Source organism: Staurois parvus, unplaced genomic scaffold, assembly GCF_062004578.1.
Source record: "Staurois parvus isolate SC_StPar_1 unplaced genomic scaffold, SC_StPar_1.0 ptg000149l, whole genome shotgun sequence".
In the NCBI taxonomy this organism is placed as follows: Eukaryota; Metazoa; Chordata; class Amphibia; order Anura; family Ranidae; genus Staurois; species Staurois parvus.
In genome coordinates, this window is record NW_028317945.1 from 3,936,300 (window position 1) to 3,948,345 (window position 12,046).

At 40.9% G+C, this 12,046-nt stretch overlaps 1 protein-coding gene across 2 annotated transcripts in view; it reads right to left on the bottom strand.

The window, feature by feature from the left end:
- Nucleotides 1-4,702: 4,702 nt before the first annotated feature.
- Nucleotides 4,703-12,046, bottom strand: part of PLA2G6 (phospholipase A2 group VI) — a 95,650-nt gene continuing 88,306 nt past the window's right edge. For both annotated transcript variants that reach the window (XM_089674259.1, XM_089674258.1), the window contains one exon: nt 4,703-5,101. The gene's annotated coding sequence lies outside the window, so the exon portion shown is untranslated. The remainder of the gene's footprint in view (nt 5,102-12,046) is intronic.

Genomic DNA, 12,046 nt, shown 5'->3' on the forward strand with positions numbered 1-12,046 from the left:
TTGGCAGGGGAGTTTTTTGGCTGGAAAAACCCCCCCGAACTAGTTGATTTCTAGAGGAGTTTTTTGGCTATAAAACCGCTCTAATGCAGTAAATTGCGTCAAACCGCCATTTTTGAAAATTTTTTGAGTATAAAAAAATGCTAAAATCAAAAATGCGAAAAAGCACAGCTAAACGCTAATGCAAAACTCTGAAATACTCACGTTTTTAAGGTGACTTTACACAGCTAACAATACCAGCGTTATTAAAATGCCCAGTGTTCATGGAGCCTTACTATCAAGTACAAATTTTAGAAACTGCAACCATTTTTATACACAGTCTCTCCATTTTCAGGGGCTCAAATGTAATTGGACAAATGAATATAATCATAAATAAAATGTTCATTTTTAATATTGTGTTGAGAATTCTTTACTGGCAATGACTGCATGAAGTCTGGAACCCATGGATATGGGTTTCCTCTTTTCTGATGCTTTGCCAGGCTCTAACTGCAGCTGTCTTCAGTTGTGCTTTGTTTGTGGGTCATTCTGCCTTTAGTTTTGCCTTCAGCAAGTGAAATGCATGCTCAATTGGGTTGAGATTAGGTGATGGACGCTGCCATTGCAGGATATTCCACTTCTTTTCCTTCAAAAGCTCCTGGGTTGCTTTTGCAGTGTGTTTTGGATCATTGTCCATCTGTACTGTGAAGCGCCGTCCATTCAACTTTGCTGCATTGGGCTGAATCTGGGCTGACAGTATATCTTTAAACACTGCAAATTCATCCGGCTGCTTCTGTCACATCATCAATAAACACCAATGACCCAATGCCACTGGAAGCCATGCATGCCCATGCCATAACACTGCCTCCACCATGTTTCACAGATGACGCTGTGTGCTTTGGATCATGAGTTGTTCCAAGCCATCTCCACACTTTTTTCTTCCAGTCATTCTGGTACAGATTAACCTTAGTTTCAACCATCCAAAGAATGCTTTTTCAGAACTGGTCTGGCTTTTTTAGATGTTTTTTGGCAAAGTCTAATCTGGCTTTTCAATTCTTCAGGCTTATGAATGGTTTGCACCTTGTGGTGAACCCACTGTATTTGCTCTCATGAAGTATTCTCTTGATTTTAGACTTTGACAATGATACGCCCACCTCCTGGAGAGTGTCCTTCACTTGTCTGAATGTTGTGAATGAGTTTTTCTTTATGATAGAGAGGATCCTGCAATCATCCACCACTGTTGTCTTCCGTGGATGTCCATACCTTTTTATGTTGCTGAGCTCACCAGTGCATTTTTCATTCCTCAGAATGTACCAAACTGTTGATTTGACCACTCCTAATGTTACTGTTATCACTCTGATGGACTTGTTTAGTTTTTGAAGCCTTACAATGGCCTGTTTCACTTGCATGGACAGCTTCTTTGAATGCATGATGTAGGTTCACAGCAATAGATTCCAAATGCAAATACCACACTTAGAATCAACTCCAGACCTTTTACCAGCTTAATTGATGAAGAAATAACAAAGGAGTAGCCCATACCTGGCCATGAAACAGTTTTTGATTCAATTGTCCAATTACTTTTGGTCCCTTGAATAAGGGGAAATGGCTACTCTTAAGAGCTGTAATTCCTAAACCCTTCCTCCAATTTGGATGTATATACCCTCAAATTAAACCTGAGAGTATGCACTTTCAGTATATATTCATTATGCAACTATAGCTTGAATATGTTTTGGTAAATACCTGAAAAAAACTAAAATTGTGCCTGTGTCCAAATATATATAGACCGAACTGTGTGTGTGTGTGTGTGTATATATGTATGTACATATATATACATATATATATATATATATATATATATATATATATGAAAAAGTCGATTAATCCTGATGTCTTGAGGTCCCAAAATGCAAGGACAGTACAAATATCCCCAAGAATGGCCACTTTTTGGAAAGCAGAAAGTCCAAGGTATTTAGTAAGAGACATGGAAAGTTTTGGAACATTAAGGTATTAGAAAAAATTTAGTTTTTCACAATTTCTCCTTTTTAATTAATTTATTTTTTTACATACTGTCACCTTTGCGGCACAGCATCCTCATATACCTGGTGTGGCGTTGATCAGGGACAATTTATTTTCTTTTTTATTACTTTTTTTTTAGGAACACTGTACTACTCTAGGGAGGTGATCATGGTTTTTTTTTCTTACATACTATGATCAGTTATAATAACCACCGTTATAAGCAACCATTTGTAGTGAATGAATCCATAGAGTATGTATTGTGATTAGCTGTGATTGCCCACAGCTAATCACATAGTACAGATGGGCTGTGATTGGCCCTGTCTGTACCATGTGATCACTGTGACTAGAGATGAGCGAATCGAACCTGGTGAAGTGGAATTCGTTTCGAATATTAGGAAAAATTCGATTCGCGTCGAATCCGAATATTAGCAAACTTCGGATGCACGAATCGAATTTTCCCCGATCCGCCGGCAAAAAGTGTCCCTGCAGAGAGCTCCGCTATTTCTGACAGTTCTCTGACAGTTCCTTCACATTTACAGCAGTTGAAACATTGTATCTATTTGTTTCCATTTAGGATACAGATGTTTTTATTCGGAAACAAATAGATACAATGTTTCAACCGCTGTAAATGTGAAGGAACTGTCAGAGAACTCTCAGAAATAGCGGAGCTCTCTGCAGATACACTTTTTGCTGGAATGGAATTCTTCTTCATCCTCATCCTACTTCTTCTTCTTCTTCATCCTCATCCTTCTTCTTCATCCTCATCCTACTTCTTCTTCTTCATCCTCATCCTACTTCTTCTTCTTCATCCTCATCCTACTTCTTCTTCTTCTTCTTCATCCTCATTCTTCTTCATCCTCATCCTACTTCTTCTTCTTCTTCTTCATCCTCATCCTACTTCTTCTTCTACTTCTTCTTCTTCTTCATCCTCATCCTACTTCTTCTTCTTCTTTTCATTCTTCTTCTTCTTTTCATTCTTCTTCTTCTTCTTTTCATTCTTCTTTTCATTCTTCTTCTTCTTTTCATTCTTCTTCTTTTCATTCTTCTTCTTTTCATTCTTCTTCTTCTTCTTCTTTTCATTCTTCTTCTTTTCATTCTTCTTCTTCTTCATCCTCATCCTACTTCTTCTTCATCCTCATCCTACTTCTTCTTCATCCTCATCCTACTTCTTCTTCTTCATCCTCATCCTACTTCTACTTCTTCTACTACTTCTTCTTCATCATCCTCATCTACTTCTTCTTCTTCTACTACTTCTTCTTCTTCTTCCTCATCCTACTTCTTCTTCTTCTTCTTCTACTTCTTCTTCATCCTCATCCTACTTCTTCTTCTTCTTCTTCTTCATCCTCATCCTACTTCTTCTTCTTCTTCTTCATCCTCATCCTACTTCTTCTTCTTTTCATTCTTCTTCTTCTTCTTTTCATTCTCCTTCTTCTTCTTTTCATTCTTCTTTTCATTCTTCTTCTTCTTCTTTTCATTCTTCTTCTTTTCATTCTTCTTTTCATTCTTCTTCTTTTCATTCTTCTTCTTCTTCTTTTCATTCTTCTTTTCATTCTTCTTCTTTTCATTCTTCTTCTTTTCATTCTTCTTCTTCTTTTCATTCTTCTTCTTCTTCTTTTCATTCTTCTTCTTCTTCTTTTCATTCTTCTTCTTTTCATTCTTCTTCTTCTTCTTTTCATTCTTCTTCTTCTTCTTCTTTTCATTCTTCTTTTCATTCTTCTTCTTCTTCTTCTTCTTCTTTTCATTCTTCTTCTTCTTTTCATTCTTCTTCTTCTTCTTTTCATTCTTCTTCTTCTTCTTTTCATTCTTCTTCTTCTTCTTCTCCTTCTCCTTCTTCATCATCTTCTTCTTCATCTTCTTCGTCGTGCCCCGTGACTGCCCAAATGAGTGAAGTGTGCGGTGATTCTAAGATCGACGGCACTCATCTGCATGTCATGCTAACTGACAGTATTATTTCTCTTCCCCAGCAGACTCCAAGGGCATTTAAATTAAAGGTACAGTGTTCTGCACTAATATAAAGGCCCTCTGAAGCCTAGAAACCCTTTTAATAAGTTAAATTCGCAGCGAATAAATTCGCATCGAATCAAATTTATTCCGAAAATTCGGCGAATCAGCCGAATCGAATTTTTGAATAATTCGCTCATCTCTAACTGTGACCAATCACAGTGAGCAACACAATAGGACACAATGAAAGGCTATGAATGGAAGCCACTCATTGTGTACAATTGCCATGTGATCTGTCACAGCGATCACATGGTACCAGCAGTGGCCCGGTACACTGATCTGTCATCTGCTGTGTCCAGTGGACAGATAGCACTACAGCACGGCCTGCAATCCTGGGAGGACATCATATGACATCCACCAAGATTGGCAAGCTCCCGCCAGGCCATCATTTGATTATAGGCCGGGTGGAAAGCAGTTAATGATTATAAAACAATAAAAGTCATAAATTCCAGTTATTTTTCTTAACAGACAATTCTACTAACAACAGACAAATCCATTTTGGCAGAATTGATAATGTTTGAGCCCCTACCATGATTTTGAAGGTGTCTTAGTTTCAGATCTCCTCATTCCCATGTGAAAGATTGTTTATGAGTTAACTGGGTCATCTGAGCAATTTGAATGCATAACATTTTTCGATGAAGAATCCACTAGGGGGTAGGTGACAACAATAGGGAAATAAGTATATATCTATAAAACTCAGAACCAATAAAGCTGAGGATCTGTACTAGAGATTTAATATCAGTAATAATGCCCTGTATTAATGTGATTGGTTTTAACACCAGAGGTTTCGTTTTCTAAATATCGGACAAAATATTGGAAACACCTAGTGATAAGTATGAATCAACGAATAAGGTCACCCCTTGCCTTCTGAACAGTTTATAATACCCTTCTATTGATGCTGTCACACAAGTTAAGAAACATAGGTAGTAGGACCGAGCATCTCCAGTCTTGGAATGAAGGTAGCCATATTCATTGTACTCTGTACTCCAGGATTTGCAATAGTTTGAGATGTTTAAATCTGATGATCAGGGAGAACTTTGAACACATTTTACTTCATCTTGATGTTGATCAACCCACTCTTTGTTTAGCAGTTTGAACGGAGCTGATCATTCTAGAATACAAGAAATCATGAAGGAGCATATAAAATGGCATCATATTTCTTTGGTGTTTTACAATCATACAGTACAATAATTTGATCAAAAACCTTTCATAAGATAGCTGCCCATACCATCAGAACCCTCTCCACCATAACACACCATATACATTGTGGTTTTATTATATCCTTTTGATTTTTCCAAAGGTAAACCTGCGCTGATGTAAGAAATAGAGTGAAAAATGGCTCATTACATCCTATTGCTTTTACAGTGGCTCAGGGATCATGGTTTTGTGCTTCTCACACCAGGTTGTATACCATGATGTGCTGGCTTTGTTTTGAAAAGCCGTTTCAAAATCACAGTCTTGGCTGAAATGCCAACTTTGAGGCGCTTGCAATACAGTTTTTATTCAGACCAGATCACATAGATCCAGATTCAATTATGTAGTAGTTCTAAAGCTGCATTTTTGTGCCATTCAATCTTTTATCCTCAATGTCCTCCCTATTACTGTCAGTCTGTTTTGACTTGCAGACACTGTTCCTTTTTGCCAACAATTAGTCCATGTTTTGGTGTACTATGCCATTATTTTGACCAGTTAAGTATCTTTCAGATATATTTCAATTCAGGCACTATTTAAAAAACTAAACATCCAAATTATTTTGTTACCCAGGGCTACCATGAGTCAGGGAGCCACTGGTATACCTGTAACCATTATCTGCCACAGCATAATTATGATAGGAATACAATTAAGAAAAGTTTGTCTTTTTTATAATAAATCTTTTTAAATTCATCTCTTTTTACCTATATAATCATAAGGAAGGATGTGTGGTCACATACAGGTTCTAATTTCTGTTAAAGCAGTAGTAAACCTTGTAAACTAAAACTAAGCCCTCCAGCGGCGTGCTGTCACTGCCGACAAGGCTTCCATCTCCACTCAATCCTTCTTCGGGGTTTGCGAGCTCTGGCGGCTTGAATGTCAGAGCCAATATGAAGTCACAGCACACAGCTCTGAAAGAATGGCATGGGTATGCCATTCCTTCAGAGTGCATGAGCCAGTGCTGCTACACAAGTAAATATCTCCTAAACTGTGCATGTTTAGGAGATATTTACGGTACAAGCAAAACACAGATTTTATTACCACTTTATGTATTTCACATAATGTAGCAGGGTGTCTCAAAGCGTGCCAGGAAAAGCCCTGTTTGGGGTTAACCTATTTCCCAGGCTCCTCTTTTAGAGATCTTGTAGTCTCTGTCTAGTATGGATGGAACTTAGGATCACCGGGAACTCAGTCAGTGCTCTAGAGAGAACTGACAAGTTGTGTCTGTGAGAGCTGCAAGGTTGGTGAAAGCTGTATATATGATGAAAAATGCGTATGTGGAGGCTGACAAGCATTAGACTTTCTCGGCCTGATAGTGCTGGGACATGGCTAAAATTTTGTTTTGGAGTTTTTTTGCCTTATTTTGTGGAACACTGTACTGCATATAGTGCTTAGCATAAATGAGTATAGCCCTTTTGAGTAAGATTTCAATCAATATCTCAATGAACACAAGACCAATTTCCAACATTTTGACAAAACTAAGTTTTATAGAACATTTGTTTTTTTTTTAAATTATTTAATGTTTATTAGGTACAAAAACACTATAATCATACATGTTAATACAACATAATCAAACCTTTATTACATTTTCCACAAACCGTGCCCCCAACTTCCAATTCCCTATCGTTTTCATTCACCACTGCTAATTTCTTTTTAGTCAGACATATCTTCTAATCGTTATACCATTATATAAACTTTTATTCCCAACTTCTCATTTCTATATTTCCTTTTTCTCTTCTATTCCATCAATTCTACAAATCTCCGTGTAGTTTTAAATTCTCTCCACGTTTCCCATATTTTCCTGAATTTATCTATTTTATTTTCTCCACTAAAATTAAGTTCCTCATTCTTATATATAGACTCCACTCTTTCTATCCAATCTTTTATTTTTGGGATCTCTTGGGTCTTCCAAAACTTAGGAATCAGCCCTTTTGCTGCGTTAATTAAATGGGGTATCATTGTGTTTTTATATTGTTTCGTTGTTAAATCTGTGTTATGAAATAAACATACCCATGGGTCTTTTAATATACTTTCCCTCGTAAGCGCAACTATCTCCTGCCAATATTCCTGTATTTTGGGGCATTCCCACCAAATATGTTTTATTGTACCTTCCATCCCACATCCCCTCCAACAATACATAGAGTTCTCTGGATGTTGTTTACGAGCTCTGCTAGGTGTAATATACCATCTTACCAGCAATTTATACAGGTGTACCTCGGTTTACAAACACCTCGGTTAATGTAATTTTTGGTTTACAAATGAAAATCTATTGAAATTAATGCCTTGGTTTACAAATTTTTTTCGCAATACGAAGTGTATGTCGGTGCCGATTTTTAAATGCAATTGCTGGCTTTTTTTTTTTTCTTCACTATAGCTCACAGAATTAGCTGTCACTTTCTCTGGAGTTAAGAAACTAAAAGGAAACATTGTTTTTTTTAATTCAGGGAAATTAACTAAAACTTACTTTCTTTTTTTAGCTGTGGTGGAAGTGACAGCTGAATCTCTGAGCTATAGTGAAGGAAAAAAAAAGTAGTAATTACATTTAAAAACCGGCATAATAAATTAAAAAAAAATGGTGTGGGGTCCCCCCTGCTCATCCATACCAAGCCCTTCAAGTCTGGTATGGATTTTGAGGGGAACTCCCACGCTAAAATAAAAAAAAAAATGTTGATGGGGACAGGGGCCTCTTCCCCACAATCCTGGTGTAGTGTGAAAAAAGACAGGACACGATCTTTGACAAGTCCCTTAGTAAAAGAAAAATATAAAAGAATGTCCCACACAGTAGATCCAACATCAATCACGATGTCCATCGCCACCACCAACTCGAAAAAAGAATTTTAAAAAAAGAGGCTCAGGTTTTCGCCTGCTCCGGTGGTTTGACAGTTCTTAAATATGTAAGGGGCGGGGCCACCCAGGGACATTACGCATGCAACCCCACCCCATGTCACATCAGGGTCACCCCTGCACCAAAGCACCCCCCCCATGTTGAGGGCATGTGGCCTAGTATGGTTCGGGGGGGGGGGGGGCGTTCACTCGTCCCCCCCTTTCCTGACCTGCCGGGCTGCATGCTCGGATAAGGATCTAGTATGGATTTTGGGGGGGACCCCCACGCCATTTTTTAAACATCTTGGTGTGGGAGTTCCCCTCAAAATCCATACCAGACTTGAAGGGCTTGGTATGGATGAGCAGGGGGGACCCCACACCATTTTTTTAATTTATTATGGTGCCGGTTTTTGAATGTAATTACTACTTTTTCAGGTATTTCAGTAGCATTTACTTTTTTCTGACCTCCGGAACAAATTAATTGGTTTTCAATGCATTCCTATGGGAAACGACGTTTCGGTTTAAAAATGTTTTACTATACGAAAAGTACCGCAGAACGAATCAAATTCGTAAACCGGGGTATGCCTGTATTTCATCTCTACCGCACTCACATCCACCGCCCCATATTCGATCCTAAGTCTCTTCCTCCTCTGTTGTTCACTCAACTGCATTCCCGACTCATTTTCCCATTTCCCTATAAATGCTGGTTCAATTGGTTCAGATGTTATGGTCAGTATCTTATAGATACGAGAGGTACCATGATTTTGCATTCCATCCAAGTTTAACAATTGCTCAAATGGATACATATTATTAACATCTCTTAGTGGTTGTGAAAGAGATGTGACAAAGTGTTTTAGTTGACTATATCGCCACTCATCTAATACATAAAACATGTATTTTCTTTGTTTCAACTCTTGTAACGTGCTCAATTCCCCTTTACTTATAATATCCTTTAATCGTGCATTTCTATCTTTAATCCAGGTTCCTGCTATACTAATTTTACCTGGCAAAAAAAATGTGTTCCTTCTAAAGGTATTAGTAGTAAATTAAACCTCCATCCATTTTGTTTATGAATTAAATCCCATATCTTAAAACACCTTGTTAAGGTGCTAGTGTTTATCGAAAGCATCTGGTATTGTTGTGGAACCCAAATAATTTTACTTAATTGTGCATCGCTTAGTGTTTGTTCAATCTCTACCCAACTTCTTCCCCCTGCATTATATACCCAATCTATTACACGTGACAATAATACTGCAAAATAATATCTTCTAAAATCTGGCATATTCAAACCCCCATTCATTTTGTCTGTACCTCATATTTCACCCTAGGTTTTTTGTTTGCCTATATGTATCTTATCATTCTCTTTAAAACCTTAAAATACGTTTGTGGTAAGTAGATTGGAGCATTTGGAATTGATATAAAATTTTAGGAACTATCACCATCTTTATTATATTTATTCATCTTATCCAGGAAAAGGATCTGATTGAGATCTTCCTCAACTCCTCCTTAATCTCATTTAATAATGGTATATAATTTATCGGATATATATTCCTCAGTGATAGAGTCAGCTTTACCCCTAATTAGTTAAGTTCTTTGTCCCTCCAAAAAATGGAAACTTCTCTTGTAAGGACTGTCTTTCTACCGTCGGGACATTGATACCCATTATCTCTGATTTTGAAAGATTGTTAAAACACTATGGAGAACTAGCAAATTTTAAAATCAATCTCATAAGGTTTGGTAATGTTACTCTAGGATTTGCTACATAAAACAGCATATCATCTGCGTACACTGCTAACTTTATGTTCTATTTCTCCAATTTGAAGCCCCTTTAGATCTACACTCTTTATTGTTACTAAAAAAAGCTCTAAAGATAGAACAAATAGTAGCGGTGAAAGTGGGCACCCTTGTCTCCTTTACCTAGAACGCTGCCACCTCCTCTTCACTGCCTCTCTCTGTAGGGGTCCCTCAAGGTTCTGTCTGTCAGGGGCCGCTGCGGCTTGTGGCTCGGCGCAGGCGCAGTGTGCCAGCTCGCGCTGGTGTGCGGGCACTAGGTCCTGGCCGGCTGCGGCGGGGACGGAACTCGCGCATGCGCACTCGGGGCCGCGGGTGCGCGCCTGGCACCAATGACAGCGCAGGGCGCGGTATTTAAATCTGCCCTGCGCTGACACTGATTGCCGTTTGGTCTATCCTGTGTTCCTGCTCCTGTATTCCTTGCTATTTGATCGTTGCTGACCCGGATTGTCCCTGACTGTGCTGTATTCTCCTGCTTTGACCCCTGGCTTGCCTGACCTCTCTCTTGGATGCCCCCCATTGGATCTGATCTTCTGTTACTGACCCGGCGTGTGACCCGACTATTCTCTGCCCGCTGCCTTGTACCTCGCTGCTCCCACGGTTACCAACTCGGCCTGTCTGACCACGCTTCTGCTCATCCATCCATCCGTCCTGCTCGGGCCCATCCGCCTCTTCACATCAGGCTCTCATCTTGCAGATACCTCTGGCGGACCCCTCTACCACAGGTGGGTGTATTCAGGGGCCGCGACCTGGTCTCGGTCTGCTCCAAGTCCATCCCCACCATCAGGGGCCCTGGTGAACAAGCAGACTGGGACTAAGACTCCGCGCTCTGGAGAATCCTATCCTGTGGGTTGCTAGAGGTCCCGCCAGGTGGTTCATTACAGTACCAAACGGCCATGACAGAGCCTGGAAGAGGACCTTCCCCCCCTAGAGGACATATGCCAGCACCTGGCGGCTCTGACCCAAGCCGTCAAGATGCTACAAGATGGATACACACATCTGGAGAACCGCATTCAGACACTAGCCACACCTGCCACCACCTCCCAGAGTCCGGCTACCCCTGCTCCATCCGGGGAATCTCCAGGACCATCTACTGGAGCTGTAGCCACGCTGCCTACTCCAGAACCCCGCGTTCCATTGCCGGAATGTTTCCGCGGGGACCGAGCACGCTTCAGGGCTTTGCGGAATGCGTGTCTACTTTACTTTAATCTGCAGCCACGCACATTTTCCACGGAGTCAGTTAAGGTGGGATTCATCGTATCTCTGCTCCAGGACGAACCCCAGGACTGGGCTCACCGACTGATGGAAAACCACGATTCCCACCTGGAGACGGTAACGGATTTCTTCGAGGCAATGGCCGTGTTGTATGATGACCCGCAGCGGGCAGCCTCCACAGAAACGGCCCTGTACTCCCTCAGACAAGGCCGCCGGGCAGCGGAGGAATATGCGTCAGAATTTAGACGGTGGATGGGGGATACCCGGTGGAACGATGCTGCCTTATGCCACCAGTTCCGCATAGGGCTCTCCGAGGCTCTTAAGGACGAGTTAGCTCGGGTTGGCCTCCCCGATTCCTTGGAGGACCTCATTACTTTGGCCATTCAGATAGACCACAGACTGCGGGAACGCAGATTTGAGAGGACCAGCCAGGGTCAGAGAGCAACATGGGTACCCACTCGGGGCTCAGTCCAACCTTTGCTGGGAGGAGACCGGATCTCAGAACCTGAGGAATCCCCTGAACCCATGCAGCTGGGACTGGCTCGGCCATCATTATCGGCCGAAGAACGCCAGAGGAGGCGGTCCAAGAATCTATGCCTGTACTGTGGAGAAGCCGGTCATATGGTGCGTTCCTGCCCGGTGAAAATGAGTAAGTCTGCCTCTATTTTTTCTTCTGGATCTGCTGAAAGTCTCAACCAGTCCAGTTACTTAGCCATACCTGTTTCCTTTCAGCTCCCAGGAAGAACCGTGTCGGTGACGGCAATAATTGATTCCGGAGCATGCAGTTGATTTGTGGATTTAGACTTTGCCAATCAACAGAAAATTCCCCTCCAGACTAGGGAACGGGGGCTTAACATATTTTTGGCTGACGGGTCACGTATCAAGTCGGGGTTGGTGGACCGGGAGACACCTCCTATCTGAACTACAATAGCTGGCCATCATCGGGAGTTCCTCCGACTGGACGCTATAGCCTCCCCTCTTTTCCCAGTCATTCTGGGGCTTCCTTGGTTGCGGGCCCATAACCCCCAGATTGATT